Below are 24,140 nucleotides of genomic sequence, written 5' to 3'. Positions count from 1 at the left end.
ACACTGGACAGGAACTACGATGTTTCACGGGTGCTGAAGATTTATCCGATTTCTTTTCAAATAATTTTTCTATAATCTTTCAGTGAATGCTCTGACATTACAGAAACAAACAAACAAAACCACAAAACTGTGTTCTGGGTTAGACTGCACAGAGAAACAATTCCACCTAGACATGATAAAGAGAGACACTTCTTGTAATTATTTCTTATTATGAAATGGTCTGCTCTTGGGTTACTCAGATTATAAAGCTCAGTCCTGAATTTGTAACAACTTTACAAATACAATGTGAAGGCTTTTGTGAAGTCTAAACTCAGCTTCAGACATAAGGCTTAAAAATGAATACTATAAAGACAACTTTTTGACTTTGTAAAATCCATTTTCATATTAGTATTTTTCCCTCTTTGAAACATTCTGTGCAGCAATTTATAAATAACTGGAAACATCACTAGACTGGTTTAATATTACCCACCCTGCATCTGTGAATACAAATATGCTGAATTCATACTAACAGGAACTGACAATATCAAGTACTTGGAAGCTTCAGTAGCTATTTTGAGGAAAGTATCTGTGGGAAACAAAGAAAAGAAAAATATACTTCTTCTAGAAGCAGCAAATTCAACAAAATTCAATCTGCTTGGATTAAAAGCATTAAAGTAGGAACAACAAGTGGGTCACTGTGAAAGCACTGTATCCCACATTACTCAACATATGAATGAAAATATAAATTTTAACAGCTGTGTCAGTTTAATGCATGGGCTTATAAACAAAACATTCTTATACTGATTGCTTTCTGAAGATTAATGAAAATGTCTTCCTAAAAGGCCATCTTCAAGGTTTTCCTCTTTCTCTGCCTAAGGAATAGGTGTAACTGTTGTGCCCAAAATAGGTTCTTTCACCCTGTGTGCAAGAGGCCAATCTACATACAGAGTTGAGACACTCGATTTATTCACAATTCTGTGCAGAAAGGGGTGTTGGGTGGCAAATCCACAAAGCCAGCACGAGTACCAAAACTTATCACTATTCATACATCTTAGCAAACAGAGGTATTAATGTTCACGGGCTACAAGTTACCTAATTCTCTTAATAATTAGGATTCTATCTTCTATTGGTTAATGATTCCATCGCTTCTTATGCTAATTAGTCCACATTCTCAGTCCTTCTCTTCTTTTGAGTCACTGGGTTTCTTGGGTCATGGTCTGTGAACTGGTGGTCGTGATCCCTCCCTGCCAAAGTTACCTTCTACCCAGCTGGAGCTGATTTCAGCACAATTGCTGGGTTGGCTTTGTAAGTTTCTTCCTTATCTTGGGAGTTCTGATGAAAGTCTTTGTGGCTTGTAAATTCTGTATTTTTTGTGTACGCTATCTGTAGTACGTCCTCCTTCCCAAGCTCAGAGCCCTAGGCCTGAGATCACCGAACCATGTCAAGCCCTAAATTTTAACAAGTCACTTCTACTGATGAATAATTTATCTTTTTAACATCTGGACATCATAACCAAAAGGCAACAATTCTTCATGTCAAGTTAAAACCTGATCTAAAATGATATCTCTTATTGATTTTGCTCCTCCATTATTCGAAACTACTTGCAGAACTAGCCAACACTAAGAAAGTACCTGTATCAAATACTGAGCCACAGCCAAGTTCTAAATCAGAGGATGATATAGTCTCCTCCCATACTTACTTTCCATAGTTAGTGGAGTTACATAATTTTATAACTTTTTAAAAAAGCATTATACAGAGAGGTAATGCTGCAAGACAGACAGAACAGTAACTCGATATCCAAGAGCAACGTTTAATACTTTTAAGATTCCAATAAGTGAGAGAAACTTGTAATATCTCTCCCAGCTGAAGAAACATTATTACAGGTGGCAAGAATAATTCAACATCCTTCATCCTTGTTCTTCCAGTGGATCCTAGAAGAAAAACGAATACCAAGATGCCTAGAGACAGATCAAGCATGCACTGAAACCAGAAGCTGACTTTAGAGGGAACACACAATGAATGCAGCCCACAATGAATGTGTGACAAGATATATAGGTCTCCTCAATGACCTATTCTATAGAGGAGCTGTATTTGCTCACTGAAACACATGTTTACCTAGCAAAGGATCTTAAACAGAATCACCTCACGGAAAACCCACTCAAGGGCTCAGTTTTTTTATTTCACATTCATCTATGTGCACTGTTATTGTTTTGGTTCCATCACCACAACTGAAACAAGTAGGTTAGGTAATTAAAAAAAATAAGGTAATTGTATACCCAGTTTTCAGTATCTGGTAAAAACTTTTCATACACTTAAAAGAGTTCTGAAGTGCTCAGCACGCTGCTTCCATATAGTAGATACATCCAATGGCAAAGGATGCAAAAGAGATCCTCAAACTCTACTGTTATATATAGCACCTTTTAGTGCCAACCATGGCAGGTGTTCTCAAGTTCTTACCACCCACAAAGCCCATCATGCCGTTTCTGCCAACCATTTCAAGGCATTTATTATCAGTTCTATAAAAATGTAAAATGAGTAAGTTTCCATGTCAAATCACGTTATCAAGGGTAAGCAAAATCAACATATATATATATATATATATTTCTCCTTATAAATTATACATGATATGAAGGTCTAGGAAAGAGATAAGAAAAAATCACAGCCACAGTTCCACACCTCAGAATGCCTATTTGAATTTGCAAAACTTTAAAATTATGTGTAATTTCCAGATAGAAACTAATTGCTCAGTAAAACTGGTTCCCCATTTGAGTCTCTAAAGCTAAATCAGTTTAGGTTACAGTTTTGCTAGGACACTTGATGCAGAAAGCTTTTGGAAGTTTTCCAAATTAAAAAATGCCTTTCTCAACACAAACTGAACTCAAGAACTGAACCTAGAAACAAACTTATTCATAACCTCAGTATTCTTCTAGTTTTTATATACATATTTACATCTGAAGTTCAGGATGCTGTCAGCATAATTCATCACTGGGGTATATACAAAGGATCCCTTTTGTTTCTTTTAATAGTGAATTCCCATTATGGCATGAAAAAAGGAAAAGCTAAGCTATCATAATGAACACACACAGGATTTCTTTAGATTCCTCTCTAGATAAGTATTTTGACTACTTGAACACAAGCAATGAGCCAAAAGTATTTGCCAAAAAATAAAACTGTAGCCTAAAATTGGTTCTACTATGTGTTACTTCCAGTCCAAAGTAAAACTCTTTCATATTATTGAAATAAAAAGAAAAATTGCAGTTGTTATGGCAAGTGCTACAGTATAGAAGCACCTGAAGCAGTATATTGTTATAAAGTTAGTCAGATTTTTACTGGCTCTGAAATAAATGCACCTTTGTACTGGGATAGAAACAGAATTCTTATATTACTTTAAGGGGCCCAAATGTCATTGTAGCAAGGTCAGAAGTTGTAAAACACACTGTCAAAACCAGCAATGACACCTGAGGGCATACTGAGTGTCAGGCTTCTACATATCCTGTTTGACTTCAGAGTATTTCATGTTAAGACTCAGAGCAACTGAGTCTTGGAACTGTTTGAAAGTCCTCCTACTCATATTTGGTCTGATTGTGAACAAACCTATGGAGTTTCCTGAGGTAACTTAATCATGTATTTTACTGTTTGATAACAACGCCTTTATTGGACCTTTTTATTAAAACAACCACAACATGGAATTATTTCGGGCTAGTGACTTGCAAAGTCCCTTAATCCCTAACAGCTACCAGCTGATTTGTCTGGATGAAAAGTATCTCACAAGTTTCTTGCAATTTGGGGCCAAGTGACATTGCATCAAAATCAAAATTTAAAAAAAAATTAGAAAAAAGACAATCCAAATTACTATCCATTGCAGGAAGTTAATTTTCTCTTCAGAATTTATTATCAGTTTTTTTAGTTTATTTAATTTTCCAGAAAATGGACTAAAATCTGCTTCCATACCAGTAATCATGACCTCTTTATACTTTCATACTAAATTTGTAAGGAAAATTTGATTTGCTACTTATATAACACGAGATTTAGTCCCCTGTGTTTCAGCAGTTTTCCAAAACTCCAAGTGGAAATACACAAGACAGTTTTATTAATTCCAAAATAATAAAGATCCAGTCCTTTCCTACTCGAAAAGAAAAATATGGCCATATTGACAAACACTAAAAGACTGTTCTGTCATGAAGAAATTTCTTCTTCTCTATTAGTCCTTACTGATAAGGGATTGTTCTGCTTCATGACTTACTGCACTGCAAACAGCACTGTTTACTCTGTTAGTTAAGGAAAGCAAATAAAACACATTTACAGTAAAATTCTATTTATGAGCATACTGCCTCGGCAAGCTGCCTAGCATGGCACTTTTATCAGTCTCAACTAATTTGGAAGCTCTTCTTCTAAGTACCCAAATCTGGGTTTCCAAAGGAAATGAGCAGCTGCTGGTCCCATTCGCAATTAGTCCTGGATAATCAGCAGCTCTGATTAAATAAAAACTACAAATGACTGGTGAATCCAAGCTAAATTCACTCTGGAGTATTTATAACTTTTATAACTAATCATTTACTCTGAACACAAACTCCTCTCCCCATGTTAAAAAAAAAAAAATATAAAAATGCAGTCTTCCGAAGTCCCTCTTTAGCCAGTGGTTTATGTGAAATGAGAACCAGCTGCACTTCACAATCTACAAAGGAAACTGAAGATTCTACCAAATTTCCCAATTAAAATGGAGAAGGCAATCAAAGCAAAAGAGATTTGGACCACAATTCTTGAAACAGTTTCTTAATCCTTAGCCTAATTTACAACTATTATGAAATGTGGCACGCACTGGACAAAGTATGGTTGAGTAACTACTGTGGGCTATTAAGTATTTTTCACAACACTACTGTATGCTCTGCAAAAACAGGCCAGACCAGATCTTTTCCTTGCACAAAAGCTTTTTTTAACAACTCTCCTTTCTTCTAGTAACAAAAGTTTCTAATATGATTTTGCTTTTGTACATGTGAAGTTTGCTAGATCAGACTACAAACTGCACTTCAGAGTTTCAGGTAAAATTACTACTTTGGATTCATTCAGCTTTCTAAATTGAAGAACATTTTAATTCAAGAAATAGTTAACTAATCATTTATAATGTTTATGACTGAGATTTCCAGGTTAGCATTATCTGTACTAACACCAAAGTATTTTGTACATACACTGTTAGTTACAGAAGACTACTCTCAAGAAAAGAAAATACTAATTTTGACTTTTTTTTTCAGATGTAATGAGTACATTTTTAAGAGAGTCACATATCTTACTTTCATTCCTATTTTACAACCAGTCTGTGTTTCTGGTCCATGTAAGTAACCTCCGAATTTTAAGATTTGTTCTTCTTGCATTCTTGAAACAGTTATTCAAGGATGTACTGTAAAAGAGTTTACAGCACTTGTACCCTCACTGCAAAGCACATAGGAGGTTACAGTCACAAATAAACCAAAGCACAACTTCATACCTTACCTTGGGCATAAAAAATTGAAAAAAAGAGGTTTTCCACAAGAAGGAAAGGAACAGAATTAATACTAAACTTTAGGTAAGAGGCCTGCACTTAAACCTATTCAGAACAGTTTTTTATGCAGGGAATGTTATCACAGAATAATGGAGTCACAGAATAGTTGAGGTTGGAAGGCACGTCTTCAGATCATCTACTTCCATTCCTAGGAGATCACCATTCCATTCTTGGGTTAACATTGGCCAGAATGTCACCAAGGCACTGACATTGAAGATGATCTAACAGAAATTTCATATGAGCTACAGAATGATAGAACACTGTAAGTAAAATATGAAAAAGTCTTGTGCAAGAAGATCTTAATACATTCCCTGTCTAATACTGCAAACAGCAAACACCAGGAGAAAGGCAAAAACTTTGCTCCCTGGGATAGTTTGTGCTTGTTTCCTATCTAAAATATCAGATTTTCCTCCTCAAGGTCATTGCTAGAGAATGTTTTTCCTCTGCAGTGAAACATCAGAATACTTATGTTTAAGAGCTGACTGGATTATGTGCATTAGTTTATCGCCATCACAGAAACACATTCATAAATCTTACTGCAATGTCATTAGAATAAGATGTTCTGATTGTGTGTTATTAAAGCAGATGCTTCCATCTGCACTGTACTGCGGAATAAAATTATGTTTCACTATATTCAAGAGACACTTGAATATGCTCCCCTGTCCAACTAAGACTTCTGAAATAAACTTTGGGTCGAAAATAGGGCAAACTGGAAACAAAATTACTTTTTTGTATGAGCAGTAGAGACAGAAATAAGAAGGCAATCACCAGCTAAGTCACCTCTGAATGGGGAGACCAACCAAACCTGTTTCCAGAAGAAGATAAAGGAAAACAGCAGTTCCCATACTGTAAGTGCTGGAAATCCAGATTAGAATGCAACATCTTAGATTTATCTTCATTAATTACTTTAACTGGCACACAATCTGTTGATCGTAAAGAGTATGAGGACCTAACCAACAAGTGAATCATTCTCTATGAATATTCATTCCTGTTATGTTGCTCTAATGAAAACAAGACGCACAGTCAGCAGAGGCAGGCTTTGGACCTTTGTCTTCCATCAGTGTGAACGGACTTTGGTCAGTCAGTCTTATTTCACCCCTCTACTTTAATTCAAGATTTTGCTGAAGGACAATCAGGCCTGCTGATCTGTTCTGTCCAAATTCATATCTGCTTCAGGAGACCATCATCAACTTAGTACCATGTTCTTTGGTGATACGCAAAAGACTTCCCATACAATCACCAGTTCACACTCTGCCATTGCAACTTTTTGGAAGTCAGATACATCTTTTAGCATTCAAGGAATGCTGTCTGCCACATAATATCTGGTCACCATCAGCTTTCTTATCTTTTTCCCCCTCTAAAAAATGCTCTGGTTTTCCCTGTATTCAGTTGTCAACTTTTATCTTCAGTTACTTCAGGTTTTACCTGGAAAACTCAGCTAAATCGATAAACACACATTTTTATGTGGACATGAAATAAATATAAGAATATATTTTATGCATCACATTCACAAAGTTGAGAAAACCACTGATGGTTACCCATTTGTTTGGTGGTAATCTGACAGAGAAATAATGTCCTGTCCTATGGATGCGAAGATAAATTTTCCTTTTTGGTCAGTATGAAAATATACAGCTTTTTGCCCTCAGCAACTCTGGGTCACAGGTCTTCCAGAAATACTAGCAAGCTACAGAATATTCATAAAAATCTTGCTTTACAGGTTATCAAATTAGAGTTTAAAATCCAGGTCGTGCTTACAGTCCTTTAAATGCCTACATTGTAACTGGGTAGCTGCACAGTATAAACACAAATTGACTTAAACTGGCAACAGTGCCATCAGGGTTTACTTTTTATATTTATTTCAGAAAGAAATTATCTTTGCAATTTAACTTTGTTCTCTACATCAACGAATTGCCAAATAAGAGCTATTGGGAAATGGTTTTATAGCAAATAAACACATGAAGATGTAGGGAAACAAAAGTAATGTTGAAGGTCACAGAGACTTGAAATAAAAACATCATGCTAAAACTTATAGGCAGAGGCATCTAGCTAAAAAAAAAAATAAAAAGCACCTTTACTTTGTTACTTAATGTGCATCTATTTAAAAGAGAGCTATGTAAAAACTGTAAAGGTGTGACAGGAAGAAATTCAAGCTGTCACAGTTTATCAAAGACATGTTATCACCTCAGAGCTGGTGCTTAGACAAAGATAAAGGAGAGATTGTCCAAGGGTGGGAGTCTCAGTTTCTTCAGATCTACAAAGTAGCAGGTGAGTTGATGGCACTGAACAGACAAAAGCAAACTGGAGAAAATTTAGAGAACTTAAAATAATTCAGGGCTCAAACTTTTGTAGTTTTCCAGGGGTCAAGTTACTGAAGCAAAGTTATTTCATAGCCATGAACTGAAGTCTGGTAAGTGATCAAGTGTCCCTCCTGGGGCAGCCATTGCTGCTAAACTTTATTCAGCAGCTTAGGAAAATTTCAAGATCATACCTTAAGAAGTTGAAAGGATCTCTGACGATGAAGTGGCAAATAGACAATAAACATCTCCAAAGTCTGAATGATGCCCACTTGACTGACAGAAAAGTGACTTCTGAAGGTTCTAATCTACTGCCCTAAACGATGTCATCTGTTGAATTACTATTTCTACACTACTGGATATTTCTGGAAAACACAGAAAAGCCTTTCTTTGTACAGCTTGCAACTATACTGAGTGATCATTATCACAAAACACATTTCCTTATCCATAATTCTCTGCTTTGATAAACACTAAATCATCATATTATAGACTTCTAAAGCAAGGAGATGGTTTCATCCTATTCCTGTAAGTATCTTTTTTGGGGGGAGGGGAACTGGAGGACAGTGGATTTTTTGCTAATAAGCAAAGCCCCACTGAGGCTCTGTTTTACCTACATGAGGTAATCTTTTGCTAATCTTACCAGGTCAAGGCTGTTGGAGCTTAAACAAATCCTCAGCTGTGGGGAAAATGAGCTAAGTTTCTGGTCTGCCTCTGAGTGGCCTAATAAGAGTGAAAGCAGTGTGTAAGTGCTTTATAAGGTTTTGTGGGAGTTTGTTTGTTTTGAAGAGAGAGACCAGAAAGAGGCAAACAGGAAACAAGTTAGGTAAATGAGGGCTAGAAGCAGGGCTGCAGATGGAAAAACAAAGAGGTGGCTCAGTAACTTCTGTTCTGTTTCATTTTCCCATCTTTTGCACTCAGAGGACATTGTCCCCCTGCCTTTCCTGCCTCTTTGCTGACCCTATCAAAGCGTTCAGGGGAGGTGATTCTTAAGGTCTCCACTTACTCTCTTCCATCTGTTCTCTTTCCATCCTCCACTCAAACACGCTCTTCCACATGAAGTCACATTATGCTGCCTTAGAGCCTGAACAGTCAGTTCAGAGAAACCGAGAGACTCAGTGTAACAGGCATGATAGGAAACTGGGAGAATTGATTCAAGAGCCCAGAAAGCACTTCTCTAGTCTATGCCTACACCAGTATATTCTCCCTTTGTTTACATGCACACCCACCCTGATCACTTGCCCACACTGCTGGTCCCATGTGAAGACAGATGAAGTGAGATCAGATACAGCAGGGGCGAGGGGAGGAGGACAGTGCTTATTATCTCATCTTATTTCTTCCCTATTTCCTTCCTGTCCTCCCTGCTTATAGCAGAGTCCTCACATGGATAGGGTTGCTGGAGTGAAATCAAGATGGTAGCAGCAGTGCCCTCTGCCACCATTCCTCTAATTCCTCTACTTTCTGGGACAGCAGATGAAAGCAGCAAGGGAACATGGAATCAGGGAACAATGTTCCCAGCCCAGTTCCTACCACACTTCAGTCACACAGATTAAAAAGTTTCTGCCCCCTCCCTTTAATTTGGGCCTTCCATAGGGCAGAGTCCCAGATGAATGACAGATAAACTGCTATATGTTTTGCCAAGACACTTGATTACTAGCTGGTTTAGGTAAATAAAGCATTTAAGTTTTCTAAGGTGATGCTAAGATTAGTTTGAAACAGTTACAGGTGTGTCATATGTCTCTACAGCAGATACCTCAGCAGTCAGTGATAAGACTAGTCTTGAACTATCCCGCAGCTCAAGTCTTGTTGCTGGGGACTTGAGATTATTTTATATATTACAAATTCCATTTTTTTTACATATTATTTTTTTCTCACATTCTGGTATCAAGCTATACTTGTCCTCAAGATGAAGCTAAGGTTCTTTTGAGTTCTATCTCTGCTCTAATTGACACTGGGTTTCCTTCAGGTTCAAGAGGCCCTTATAATTGCTCCCAGCTGGAACTATGAGCAAGTGGACAGAAAATCTGTACCATTTAAGTCCAACACATATATACTTTGTTTTGTCCCAATTTGTCCTTTCACTCTCCTAGTACACTGAGTTCTACTCCCGACATTTCCCCATTAGGTAGACAGAAGGAAGCATAAAGATTCATTGGTTTTAGACAAGTTCATACAGCAGACCCAAGCAAAAATCAGGAACACAAGCAAAGTAAATCAATAAACTTGGAAAGCTGAAATTCTGCTTTTTTTACTCTCCCATCTACTCTTTCCACATTTCCATACAAGTTTCAGAATGAAGTCCTTCATGCACCTGGTCACATATTGAAAAATCCCAAAACAACAAGAAACAACAGCAAAGTGCTCCTCAGTATCCCCCCTCCTGCCAAAACCTTAAAATTAAAAATCTGAAATTGCAAAGGACCTTGATGACTGTGGAAATACAGTGTGCTGTACATGCAAATCTTCAAAAGCACATGTTGCACTGCACTTACGTACAGTGCAGTTACTGACATACCAAATTGTTACTTAGCATCTTATTCTGCCCCATGCAAAACTGAACAACTGATGATACACAAACGGGTGTAATTCCTTATCCTTCTTGCAAATGTTTAAGGGGGAGGTATTTTTGTCATAGCAACACGATAACATGAGTGCTGGCCGATGGAACGGGAGATCCCTTGACATCTCCTCACACTCCTACCTCCCTTATCTCTGCACTGCTAAAACACCCACTAAAGTTTAAAACAGCCACTTTCATCTTCCAGCTGCTCTTTTCCGAATATCCTTTGAACGATCTTATTTCCCCACTGCGACGACCCAGACGACGCACATACCTCTTTTTTTTTTCCAGTCAATTGTCAAATACAGACTGGGGGCGGCGGAGAACACCTCGCTTCCACTTCAGAGAACTTGGTCGCAGCTGGATGTCATTACCGACAGCACCGAACCGACCGTTCCATGCCAGCAGAGCGGTGTGTTTTACTGAACCGCCAGCCGAACTCAAGTTTCGGAGCTGCGAGAATAAATATTTAACTTACAGGAGCCGCGTCTGTTTATAAACCCCTCCCGGCGGTGGGGAGCGCTGAACTCCCGCGGCAGGGCAGAGGAGGGAGAAGCAACAGGTCTGGTCCCCCCGTTTACACACCGACCAAAGCGCCCCGCTGACCTGCTCCTGGCTCCTGCTCCTGCTCCTGCCCGACGGTGCCTCCGCCGCCTCCGCAGCGCCGCGCCGGGACCGCCGGGAGCCGGGATAGCCGGGAGAGCTGGGACAGCCGGGATCGCCCGGGATCGCTCTCCACCGCCTCCTCGCGCCGGGGGACGCCCGGGGAGCGCCCGAACCCTTCCTCGCAACCCCTCCCGATCCCGACCCTGGTCCTGATCCCGACCCGGCTCCGCTCGGGGCCGCCCCCACGTGACAGCGCCCGGCGCTCCCGCCCCCCCTCGCGGGCAGGTGCTCCAGGGAATTTCTGCGCGGACCCAACCGAGGGCTTGGAAAATTTGCCGTCGGTTTCTGAGTTTTATTCTCCGTGTCGTTATTGCTGCAAGTAGAACTATTCACTAAAACTACGTTTAGTTTATTAACTTAAAACACGCAACTCGGCACGTGTTTTGGTGCGTATTCCCGCATTCCTGCATACCAGGGATTGTCTAGGTTAGCAAAAACATTATATTAAACAGAGAAAAACAATACACTCTTTCTCCAGAGATTTAAAAATCAAGTATTTCTATACTTAAAGCACTTCTTATCTACTTTAATTCTACTAATAAAACAATAGCATCGGTCATTTATATTAGTAAAAGCGTTTCATATCATATTCCTGTTGACTCCTGTTTAAAAAACATTCTCTGGTGTTCTGTTTATGATGGTAAAAATCTCTGGTAGAGGAAGTCTCCAAGGAAGCAAACATTAAACAAAAACTCACGCTCAAAAAGTGTAGGATTTTCTCGCGCCTCTAGAGATTCCTGGATTACTTCTAGAAATGTGGAAAGTGCTGCGAGTTTTAGTCCTTGGGAGTTTGCTGGTCACTGAGTGCTTTACTGATCCAACATCTGATAAGGGTTTCTGGTGGCCAAACAGGTCATCCCACCTGTGCAACACTGACGCAGCTCTTTCACAGCATATGTGTGTGCCAAGTACTTCTGATGATGTCATTTTTCCAGTGAGTTGGCAAAACAAAATTAACCATTTAGCAGAAAGGGAGATAAAGAGTTGGGAGTCACATATACAATGTAATTAGCACACACTTTTCACTGTGTGGGGAGTGATTGTGTTTAACAAGCACAGTTTGCTGTCTTCCTTCTATGATGATGCTTTCACCTAAATAGTCTAAGCATGTTTAGTACGCATGATGTTTTAATGTTATTTTGTTACTTATAACAATCCACCTGAATTTTAGAGTCTCTTTTTGCCTGACATAAGCTTCCAGTGTATTTGGAATGTTGAAACATCTCGTTCCCTGTTACCAACTGATGCACTCTCTGACCTTGGGAAGAAATATTTATTATTTCAGTTTTGTTTTAAACTTCCACGTAACACCAAAACTATGAATCACACACCAGATATTCCAGATAAGGAACTGGACCTCACGTACAGAGAAAACATGCCCAAGGTGTAAGAGGGAGAGAATGGGAAGTGAACGCCTTTGAAACATCTCTGAACATGCCGAAGAATAATTAAAAACTGGCAAGAATCCACGGGCTGCGTATTAATTCAGCTTTTGAATTTTTCTTGTCTTTCCTCCCAGCTTTGAGGCAGTCATCTTACGTGGGTCTCGTAGAGGAGTGGTGCAAATTACAGTGGTTGATAACATTTGCATCTTTTGTAATACTGATACCAAAAATTATTATATAGGACTGCTTGTTGCAGTATCCTTAAACCATTTAGGAAAGAGTCAGTGGAATTTAGAAAAATCTAGGCGAAGCTGAGCAGCTTTTCAACACCAGCCTGGTTTCCCCTCCTTTTCCTCACCTCACTGGAGGTCTAGGACAGGTGTCTGGGCAACTTTCCATGTGATAGAAGCAGTATCTGGGACATAATTTGCTCTGTTATGACCATGTAGGGTTGTTACCTCCTTTCTTGTTTATTCCTGACCTGGAATAGCCAAAACCCTGCTGGTACATGCTGTACCTCAGTGTTGGGTTGGGAGAAGCAGCGTCAGCCAGTGCATGGGGAGGCGAGCATGGCCTTGCCCTGGTGCTGTGAAGGGGAAGGGCCTGGAACAGAGAGGCTCTGCAATTACTGCCACTCCCTTGGGAAGCACAGGCAGAAGCAGAGAGAGGCTGAACAGCACAAGCCAAACACAGAACACAAAACACTGTCCTGCTACTGCTGCAATGTTCAGGTGCCATCATTTTACAGTTCTGTTTCTGTATTTCTTGACATTGTATTATTGCATCACTGGAAAGCAGAGAGAATCCTAATTTTGGGCTCCCTTAAGCTTTTTGTTCCTGTCTATCCTGTTTAATATCATTGTAAAAAGTTAATTAATTCTGCTTCTCTCTCTCTCTCTCTCTCTCTCAGTGTAGTGGGTTTCAGAAGCACTCCCTCAGCTGTCCTGCCCTCCTGGCTAATTACCATTCCAGAAGTCCCCCCTTCAATAAGACTGGTTTGTTTCTCTGCTGCAGTGGTGCAGACTCATGACTGTCACAAAGCTGGCATTGTGTTGAGTCTTTGCCTCTCTTATATAACAATGAAGTTTATTCAGTGAGAGCAGAATCATCCTTCTCGGAAAAGACCTAAGAAAAAAAGAAGTTAGGAACCCCAAAAGAAAACGCTGCTGGACATTGCTTTACTGACCATCTTCATTTCTTCCATCTCAAAAGACGGTGCAAAGCTGTCTGTAAGATCCCACGTGTTGCTCTATTGCTGTTTATCTTAACTAGATATAAAGACCAGGGTTTATTTTTATGTTGTTAAAACTTACTGAGCAGAACTGTCTGAGTTTCTCTTCCTCAGTGTCATTTTGACAATGCTGGGAAACCCTGTGTTTCAGTTCAGGCCATATTCCTGATCCTGCAAGTGTGCCTGATTGGTGCTTAGACTTATGCATTTGGTGGTTCTTTCCTAGTGCTATTTGGGCCATTACTGGGTTATGCAGAAAAGTGGCAAAATGGCTCACAGTCCCTGAAGGGTAAGGGCCAAAACAGACACTTAGATGAGGGCTCTAAGTGACTCTGCTCCCTAGATAGAAACTTGTGGCTATAAGGCAGGAAAAAACATCTATGTTTTGATACATCAGTTTGCAATATGTTCCAAATTGCTGGTTTATTTGCTGAAAGGTTTTTATAAAGCTTTAATTTCCCTGTTTATAAAACAGAATAAATTAACTGCAACTAATGTAGTCTAAATTCAGTCCCAGCCACTCTGATATTTTACTATCAATTCATTCAAATATTCTCATAAGAGATACCTGAGACCTCACGTCCTTCTTTATCAAAAGCTTTGTTTCAAAAAGACTGCAGCAAAGATTAGTCAGAGTATGGTTTCATTGCTTTCCTCAAATCACAGTCCTCATAGTCTGTGCAGGCTTTGAAGCACCAGCGTTAAAACAATGAATAAATACTTTGATGCAGGACTGTGAAAGCTGCAGTACTGTGTGATCTCTTGTTTGTGGGAAAAAAAGCAATCCACTTAAATGCTCAGAGATTGCTTATCATGTAAACGTGGTTAAATCAGCTGTAGATAGGAAATAATGTATTGAAGAATCCTCCCCCATTAACTCAGTACAGCTAATCCATTATGTCTCATTAGAAAGCATAGCCTGCCTTATCTTTAATAGAGATTTGTGGCCAGTCGTGTCACCAATTTCCTCTGGTAAGGTGCACAACCTTCTCTTGCCCTTCAAAACTTTTTCTAGCGTATGTGGTGTGCTCTTTTTTTAGTGTTTTGGGGTTTTTTTGTGTTATTTTTTTCCCCACGTGTTGTTATTTGGTAGAGTTAATTCGAAATATTCAAGATGAGAGTTTAAATAAAGAACTTTGGCCTCTATATAAAAGTGCAATTGAAATTTTCTTGAAATCCTTTTGGATAGCTACAGCTACTTGATACTAAAACAGAACTTACTACTTTTTCTTTTCCTCTGTCACCGTTTAAAGCATTGTCTGTTCTGCGGTAGAACACATGATATAAAAGTCTTCTTTTCAGGTATCTCTTACTAGTACAGATGAAATATACTTTAAAAAAATCCTTAACATATAGATAGTTTTGTTAGAGCACGCTATATTTGTTGAGCGGTTTTGTTTTCTTTTCCCTGCGGTCTTCTCTTTGTATCCCAGAAGCTTTCATGGGGACATGCAGTTCTTAAAAAAGGCTTTCAGGAACGCATTGTTACTTTTGCTCAGCGTTTTAAAAGACATTTAAGCAAGCCATTGATCTGGCCGCTTGAGTGTAACCGATGGGAATTACACCTGAGCCAGGTGTAACGATCCAAATTTAGGCGGCGGTGCTACAAGGACTTAGCGCCATCTCGTGTTTAAATTTTAAATCACACACGAGAGATCCTAAGAGTTTTTAGAACGAGCCTTTTTTGGCCCCCAGGGAAACACTGCCTCCATGTGTTGAGGCATTTTATAAATTTTGGGGGTAGCAAGCCTACCATAGCAAATGAAAAGCTAATGGAGGACAGCTGATACCTCCTCAGGCAGACACAGCTGTTTATAATGTTTCATTTGCTCTCACCATCAGGCAAAGGCCTTCTAATTGTAGCTTGGAAAATAGAGCTTATACTGTACATCACTGCCTGAATGTATGTAGAGAATGCAGTCCCATATAAGCTGCTATTCCACCTACTTTGGTGAGGCAATGTGGAGTCGTGGGACTTGTTTCAGTCAGACTGAACTCACGACATTAGGGGATTTGACAGTTGTCTAATTTTTTGCATTAAGAAGTTATGGGGTAAAAAAAAAAAAAACCAGCATGCTAGAAAGTATTGTGAAATACATAAGATGTTATTAAGCAATTTCTTGACTGAGAAGATATCCACTGTTCTATTATCTCTTCATGAACTCTTCAGGCCAGCATTTGGGTTTGATTCAACTAAGACTTTTTCTTTTTTTGATAAGATAGGTCTTATTTAAAAAAAACCCACATGAAATCCCGTACCTTCGAACATAGGAAAGAATGTAGCAGCAGAAAAATTCCAAGTTCATCTTACCTGCAAGCTTTGAGGCAGGAGACAGGGGTCTCTGTCCACTCGTTTTTCCCAGACAGTGTTCTTGGTTACTTCTGTCTGTGATTGGGATGGTTGCTATCACATGGTTCTTTTTCTCACAATCATACATACAGACACAGTAAGTCATGCCTTCACCTCTGCTCTAGAGGCAGACCTTGGGCAGCTCTGGCTGATGTGGTTTGGTGTTACAATTCAGTTAGTCTGATGAACAAAACACAGTGCGCTTGCTTAGCTGCAGAAATGAGCTGTGGTGTGTGACTTGTCACAGCTCTCAGGCAGGGAAGATTAGCTTAAGCCACTTTCATCTGAGCTCGACATTAGCCAGAGCAGACAAGGTCAGTCACTGTGACTCAGCTGATATGCAGGAACTCGGTCACATGCCTGAGCTCTTGATTTGTTTACTGATCAGCTGTCTTTTGGTGTTTTCTGATGTCTGCTGAGATGTGACTTCACAGAGGATAAATGATACCTTCTGTGGAGATTAAAGAAGAGTGGGCAACTGCGCAGCTGAGTCTCTGCTGATACACATCTTAAAATTATCTTAAGGTCAGTCTGCAAGCAGTCACAAAGGTCTGTTAGAAAAAAACCCAACCAACCAAAAAACCCAGCCCAAAAAGCCAACTCAACAACAGAAAAAAGCAGCAGGTCCTTATTTCTAATGCTTACCTTGGATCCAGTAGCTGATCACCTACATGAGTGTACTGTAGCATGCATGGCCTGGAAATTATGAGTAATTGACTGTGATTGACAAATCAACAGGAGCTCCCAGGTTTACAGGTTCCCTGGGGACATGTAGCTTGTTTTTACACAATACAGGTTTCCTGTCAAAGAATCCTTCTTGACTCTTTCTCTATTCTGAATTTTATCTATTTCCCCATTTCCTTTTTTCCCCTCTCTACCTTCAGAGATAAACTTTGTGTTTTTCTGAAACTTGATCTAGCATGTAAGACTTATTTTGTTCATTCAGCAGACTTCTGGTTTTCAACTTTTCTCCACTCTTAGAGTTTTTTGTTTTGTTTTTGATTGTTTGCTTTTTTTAAAGGCTAAAATGTCTCCTTTCTCTGCCCTACCTTTGAGCTCTAAGCCTGTTTTGCAGATGACTGCCCACCTACTGGTCACTATACTTTCATTAGATTTCAGAAGTAACCAGAGAAATATATCCTAATGTGTTTTTTATTTTTTAAATTAACCAGCATCGTGATCTAAAGTCTCATACCACAAAACCTGACTACAGCAATGTTAGTTTTCCAGTGTATGGCCTATAAATTTAAAGCTCATTATTGAGAAAGAGAGTCAATTTAAGATGATGAAGATTGGAATTTATGGCAGATTTTATGTAAATTTGAAAGTATTAGTGGGGGACTATAAATAATGTCAGCCACTTTAAAATTCTTCTTTCTCTGGCATGGCCAAAACAGACCACCTGGCCCTCTTCACTTAAATTGTGCACTTTATGCTCTCTGCATAGATGAATGGATCTTATCACAAATGAAAGTCTCAGCACATGTTTCTGTTGTTTTTTAGCAAACAGATCAAAACCAAAATCTTCTCTGTGAGCTGCCTATGTACACATTTCCAGTTAGGAAATCAGAGACGTGTTCCTTACGAATCATGCATTCTGCCCCCATCCCATAACACGAGCTGAACTGGTCTAAAACTCCTGGGTAGAAGCTATACAGCCTTCACACACCTTTATACCATCTTGGGACTGGAGCTGGTAGGGAACCAAGTTAAGTACCAGCATGAGAAAGGTGGTTTTTAGCTTGATCACAGTGCCACAGCTGCAGGAGTTTTGGTTGATTCTGAGAAAAACCTGCCAATGACCTCAGAATCCTGTTGTGATTTCACACTGATTGCAGCTATATAAGCCTCTAAATGAACTCGTCTCTGCTTGAAAACTAAAACTTATCTTCTGTGCCTTGCTGTAGTTTCTGTTAGTTCAAACAAAAAGAGGATTAGTCATAGAAGAAGTTGTTTATGAACACTGAATTTTGACACCTGGGGAGTTAGCAAGACCTTTCAGGTAATTTGTGGTTTAATTATGTTATACAGATTCAAACTTATATTTAAAATGTATGTGTTGCTGTGTGTTATCATAACACTGTTTTGTTCTCTGTGTCTCCTTAATGTGAACTGTCTTTGACTTGCTATGTTAATAAATAGTTAGGAGATTCTATCTCCCAGAAAATCCTCTCTAAATAGGAAATAACTATGGTCAGTCATCTTTATTGTGGCTCTGATTTGTTTTAGAAGTGCTCTATCTTGATATGGAACTAGATTTTTTTTTTTACATATTTATAATTTATGGTCCTAATTGTTTTCCTAAATGTGAATTTATGTCAAGTCAAAAGAAGCACTCCAGTATCAAAAACCTGCTGGTGTGATAATGGCTGCATTTCTGTCATTACTGTAGCTTAAGACAGTAGCTTTCTGCATCCAGAGCTGAATTGTATCTCACAGATTCAGCCTGAGAAATGTTTCACTTTTTGATATTGTAAATTATTTATTCCTGCTGTTAAGATCTCTTTTTAGCTGATATATTCAGGAAAAGGTTCACTTCTTTCAGGCTCCTTTAAAAAACTCCTTTGGTCTTAAAGCCTAGTTCACCGCTCACAGAGAAACCAGAACACTGACTTTATTCAGTGCAACTGTACACAGATTAAATATTTGTTTCCCTGAAGGAATGGAATGAATAAGGACATGAATTTAGTTCTCCTTTGTCGTGCATGCACATTGTCAGATACCAGGATTCTCTTTCTGTGTACATAGCACATTCCTTTTCAAAAAGTATTCATACCTTGTTTATGAGCGTTCCTTATTGTTTTTCTGGTTAGTTGGTCATGTGATGTTGTATTTCCTCACCAAACAGCCAAACAAATTCTTTTAGCATAGACACAAACAAGGGTGAAATTGGAAGTGATGTTTATGGATACTAATACTTACAGTGTTGAAGTTAATTTAATGTTGTGAGTAGTATCAGACAAATATAATGACAAATGTTAATATAAATAATTCACCAAAATTTTGCTTATGGATATGATAATCAGCACCTTCCTTGCCCTATAATTCCATTAGAGGGAGCCAATAAAATCACGTATAGTAAGATAAACTGCAACTTAATTGTGCCACCTGGATTTCAGTGCTGTGCTCTGACTGATAAGTCTTTGGAGGTTTATGTTGCAGAAGTAGCTGGATGGTGGTGGGTGGCGAGAACTCAAATGTTTTAATTTTAAAAAATTACATCTTTTCTGGTCTTCAAGAAAAAGATGGTGCTGTTATGAAATAAGCTTAAGATACATGGTTATAGAGTTTTGATTTCACCTGGAAAACTATAATGGCTCATATGGATTGTTTTGTATTTGTACACTTGTGTACTTTTTTTTTCCTGCTTGTGCGTGTCAAAACATAAACATACAAGTTTCTGACCGTTGCCAACATATTTTGAATTTCTTAGATAGAAAAAAAAAATGTACATCCTTCGTACCTATTGGTTAGTATAACAAACATTTCACCTTTTGGTATAAGTTTGATAAGGAAAATAGATTTATTCAAAGTGCCTATTTAAAGTTCTGGGCTGCTCACTGTGAGAGAGACATTGAGGGGAGGCACAGAGATAGTGAAGGGTCTGGACCACAATGAGGAGCAGCTGAGGGAGCTGAGGTTGTTTAGCCTGGAGAAGAGGGTGCTCAGAGAGACCTCTACAACTCTCTACCAGGCAGCTATCAACAGGACAAGGGGCAATGGCCTCAGGTTGCACCAGGGGAAGTTCAGTTTGGATATTAGGAAAAATTTTCTCACCAAAGGGGTCCTTAAGCATTGGAATGGGCTGTCCAAGGAAGTTGTGGAGCCACCATCCCTGGACGTGTTCAAGAAATGAGTAGATGTGGCATTAATGCTATATTTTAGTTGGCAGGATGGTGTTAAGTTGACGATTGGACTTGATGATCTTGGAGGTCTTTTCCAACTTTAATGATTCTGTAATTCTGTATCATACAATTTATGGTTGGGGAATTAATGATAGTTCTTTGAAATTTAGTAAGAAATTATTTGTTGATAAGACTGATTAGAAATGTAGTGGTACCAAATGTGCAGCAAGAATGGGAATATGTTATTTTTCTTATGATATCAATACTATAGGGGCGGGGAAAAAAAAGGATTCAGAGTAGCCTGGAGGTTTTTTCAGTTTGCCTACATACAAGTTCTGTAAACTTAAAACAATACATTTTGACTTTACTGCTGTTATTAATCCTGAAAGTTTATGTTTGCATTTTATGGCCAAACAGTTGAAAAGGAAATGCATTTTTTCTGGATGTACTCGCTAGCTTCTGAAATGGGGGAGCAGACAAAAAATTCATAGCATTCACCAAAATTGCTTTTGCTAGAAAGATTACTGAAATAAATTTTTTTTGAGATACTGATAGGACATAACATTTTCCATGGTGATACAAGTTCTGCACAGACTTCAGAGGTGATTGCCTCTGGGACTGAAATACCTGATTTCAGATTTTTTTATTTTTTTTTTTCTTCTGTATAAAAAGAGCTAAGGGTTTAAACCAGGTTTTGAATCTTTTCTGTCAAAGTTGTTTTTACCAACTGTACATGTGGCACTGGAAAGCTGGCATTAAAGCAGTATGCATCTTGCAGACACATTAAAATTGCTTTTGGAAAAATACAGTGCGAGCATAAAGCCAAAGTAAATCTTTGCAGTTCTTACAGGGAGAGCCATCCTTCTGTATGGGACAGTATTGATTTTAAATTGAGTATATACACAGGAAATTATGTTGGCACTATCTTCTAATCCTCAGTTGAAGTAAATGGACAGTAATAATGCAAGCAGTTTAAAAGAAAAAATAATTGGTCACATGTGTTGTTTAAACTAAATAGTCTGACAAAACCCCTATATTTAAAAACTCCCCAAAGCACTTAATTCTTTCTGGGTGTTAATGATTACAGAAAGTTGCAGGTATTACATGGGATCAGAGAAAAAAGTACCAAATATAAGATCAGTGCTGCTCCTAAAAATACTGTAAGATGATTACTTATAAAATAGTATTTGGATAACAGATAAATGTGTAAGAAGTTTAGGATCGAATTCATTGCATTAGCAAATAGTGTTCATATCTTTGATTCTTTCCTTTTTCAGCCAATTAAGATTAAGAAAATGATGATTAACTTTGAGGTCACAGAACAATCAGGTGCAACAGTTCTCTATTTAAATGATCTTTACTTGGACATCCTAATTAAAATACTGTTTCTAACCTCATTTATCACAAACATGGGACAAGAGAACCCAGGTAAGGGTAATAAAATAATCTATTTTTCAACTATTGCCGATCATATTTCAAATCAAATGAATGCAACATCAGACCACACAGACTGAGTGTCCCATATGCAAATACAGAAAAGCTGGTCTATTCAAGTGATTTTTTTGTCAGCTTTGGAGCTTCACCAATTTTCAGGAGGGGCACTGATTCCTAGAGGAAAAAATAGGCACCTGACAATATGTTCATTTTTCTCAGTTAACTTGCCAGGATGGCTTAGATAGGGCCCCAGAGACCACTCCTCCTCTCTGCAGGTAACTGCTCTTGTGATCTATCGCCTGCCAAAATTCAAGGTTGCTCAAACCAATATTGTTCCTGACAGTGGATATTGCAAGTCTCCTGTCACTGAAAATTTCTGAGATGAAAAGGTCTGTGCCAAGGCTCAGTAGCCTTGTAGTCAGAGAACTTTGTGATGTCTAACCTGACTGCAGTTTGATAAAGATGCTTCTCTTCTGCTTTGCAATAGCTTTTTACATATTTGAAGCTTGGGAGCTTTTCTGTAATTGTGAAAACCATTCCTGCCCAAGGGCAGTCTTTGCTCTTGTCCTTACGGAATTTTATCCTATTTTTTTCTGACCATTTTTCAGATGAATTTTGTTAGAAAGGGGTAGGCCAAAAGTTGAGTCTTTGACGACAGCTAAACTTGGAAAGAATTGGTTTAGCACACAGAAAACAGCACTGAGGTAGCAGAAACTGGATATAATGCTTTGATAGTAGGGACCCAAGGCAGCAAACAACTGAGCCTCTGCTTAGCCTGTGTTCATTAGAGATCTCACTGTCCTCTTCATGAGAGTAAGTTCCTCAGAGTGTAGCAATTCCAAGTCTTTGAACTCACAGTTTGTGAAAACTTACAGGCTAAAAATGAGGACAGGTCTAGTAAAGTTAGGATTGATAGTGTGACTTTCTGTGGCTATGGTTTTGTTTGGAAATCCTATTAGTGTTTAAGGTAAAAATACAGTTAAAACAGCATTGGAAACTCCTTATGTTAAATAACCTCTGTACTCCGTGTAGGTATTATTTTGTGTAGGGAAAATCACACATTTGTTTCAAACAAATTAAGTTCAATATTTCTGTACATTCTTTATGACAACCACTGGAACCCCTGTGGCATACACAATGTAAATCATGAAAATACAAAAGTTGGTTGTGGCACATGCTGGTAAATAAATGTGTTTACTCCAGAATACCAAAGATTTGTTTTAAAAAATTTACTTTATAAAAGCACATTCTTGCAGGTTTATCTAAACCTCCATATAGGTCTGAACAGAAATATCTGACTACTCCAAACAGGTCAAGAGAGCCCTGTGTATAAACATAACTTATTACAGGCATTATGAAAAAAAAAATGACCAGCTCTCAAGATTAAGACTTTTTTTGTCAATTTTGATATTTTCTGCTTCTCATCTAATTTAAAGGAAATCTAGGCCATAACATCCTCAAATTCTGATGTATATAATGTATTTATTATATAAAAGCAAAGTGATGATTTAGAATGTTTGCTCTGGGAATAAAAAACTAACCTGAACTAAATTGTTTTTCATTTTATTGGGACAGAAACACTCATATAACACATTTTCTACTTCTAGAAGTTTAAGTAAACTAGTCAGAAACAAAGATGTATTTTCCTTTACAGGCCCAACATGTCCTAAAGTGGGTATTTCTACCACTGCTCCCAAATGCTGGATCTTTCAGACTGTCATTAGTTGGATGAAGACAGTATTGGGAAATACAAAATCAGGTCAGAGACTACTTAGAACTCTCAAAAATTAGCCATTTTAGAAGTATTTACTTTTTGAGATACTCCTAAAGGTCTATCAAATAACAAAACATTTTCTACAGATATTTTTTCCCTTGTTCCTCTACTCTTAAGAAACAGTTCAAAGAGCAAAAAGAAAAGCCTCAGTCTTGTGATCATGGAGTGGGCATTGACTCACTGCATGGGGTCAGTCCCACTGAGAAGTCAGCTCAAAATAAAAAGGAAAGGCAGATGGTTATCTATAATAAATATGACACTCACATAGGGAGCATTTCAGAGATTTTTTTTTTTTTTGCAATAATAAATTCCAAGACAAATTAAACCCGGGGTTTATACTGTTGGTGCGAACAGCTGAAAAAACTGAGCAACACCCAGATATCACCAACAGAAAACCTTTAAGGATTTATAAATACATATATGTGTGTGTGTGTGTGTGTGTGCACAACACGTATATTTGCACACATAACATTGGAAAATGTTGAGTCATAAATTAAACCTCCTTCTAATACTGAGAATCCTGTCATAATGGGCATGTGTGCACATCCCCTTTCTGCTTTGTATGCAACCTCCAGATGACTTTATTCTCATGTCAGTGAGCACAAGATTTTCTAATTGAAATTAACTGTTCATTTCAATCACAAGAGAAAATTTTTATACTTATAAGATATGAACAAAATGGAAAAAAAACTTCAATATTGTCTTTCTTATGCCTGTTTTACCGTAACCCACGGTGAGAGGTATGTTTCTAAATTGATCTTGTTTCTTAGGGAAACTCCCCATATGATTTGCTAATTCTTGTGCATAGTCAGTTATTTAGTCTTATCCCTTAAAATATCAGCTACTATTAGCAATAGTTTGTTTTTCTAAATGCCCTGTGTAGTTGCAGTAATGATGTCACAGAATTTATGGCATCTTTAATGGGAAAGGTCTCTAAGGAGAAGTGTCGGTTCCTGCACCGGGGTCATGCATTGCTACAGGCTTGGGGATGAGTGGCTGGAAAGTTGTCTGATGGAAAAGGACCCAGAGATGCTGGTTGACAGCAGCTGAATGTGAGCCAGCAGTGTGCCCAGGTGTCCAAGAAGGCAA

At 38.4% G+C, this 24,140-nt stretch overlaps 1 protein-coding gene and 1 long non-coding RNA gene across 2 annotated transcripts in view; one reads left to right on the top strand and one right to left on the bottom strand.

Moving 5' to 3' along the window:
* PPFIBP2 (PPFIA binding protein 2) overlaps positions 1-11,069 on the bottom strand; it is a 101,313-nt gene extending 90,244 nt beyond the window's left edge. Inside the window, exon 1 of the mRNA XM_032690193.1 lies at positions 10,641-11,069. The gene's annotated coding sequence lies outside the window, so the exon portion shown is untranslated. The remainder of the gene's footprint in view (positions 1-10,640) is intronic.
* A 10,148-nt stretch (positions 11,070-21,217) lies between these two features.
* Positions 21,218-24,140, top strand: part of LOC116788153 — a 228,514-nt gene continuing 225,591 nt past the window's right edge. Inside the window, exon 1 of the long non-coding RNA XR_004357553.1 lies at positions 21,218-21,271. This is a non-coding gene — a long non-coding RNA (uncharacterized LOC116788153). The remainder of the gene's footprint in view (positions 21,272-24,140) is intronic.

The sequence above is a fragment of the Chiroxiphia lanceolata genome, chromosome 6, assembly GCF_009829145.1.
Source record: "Chiroxiphia lanceolata isolate bChiLan1 chromosome 6, bChiLan1.pri, whole genome shotgun sequence".
NCBI classification, from domain to species: domain Eukaryota; kingdom Metazoa; phylum Chordata; class Aves; order Passeriformes; family Pipridae; genus Chiroxiphia; species Chiroxiphia lanceolata.
This window is presented reverse-complemented; position numbering and strand designations above follow the sequence as displayed.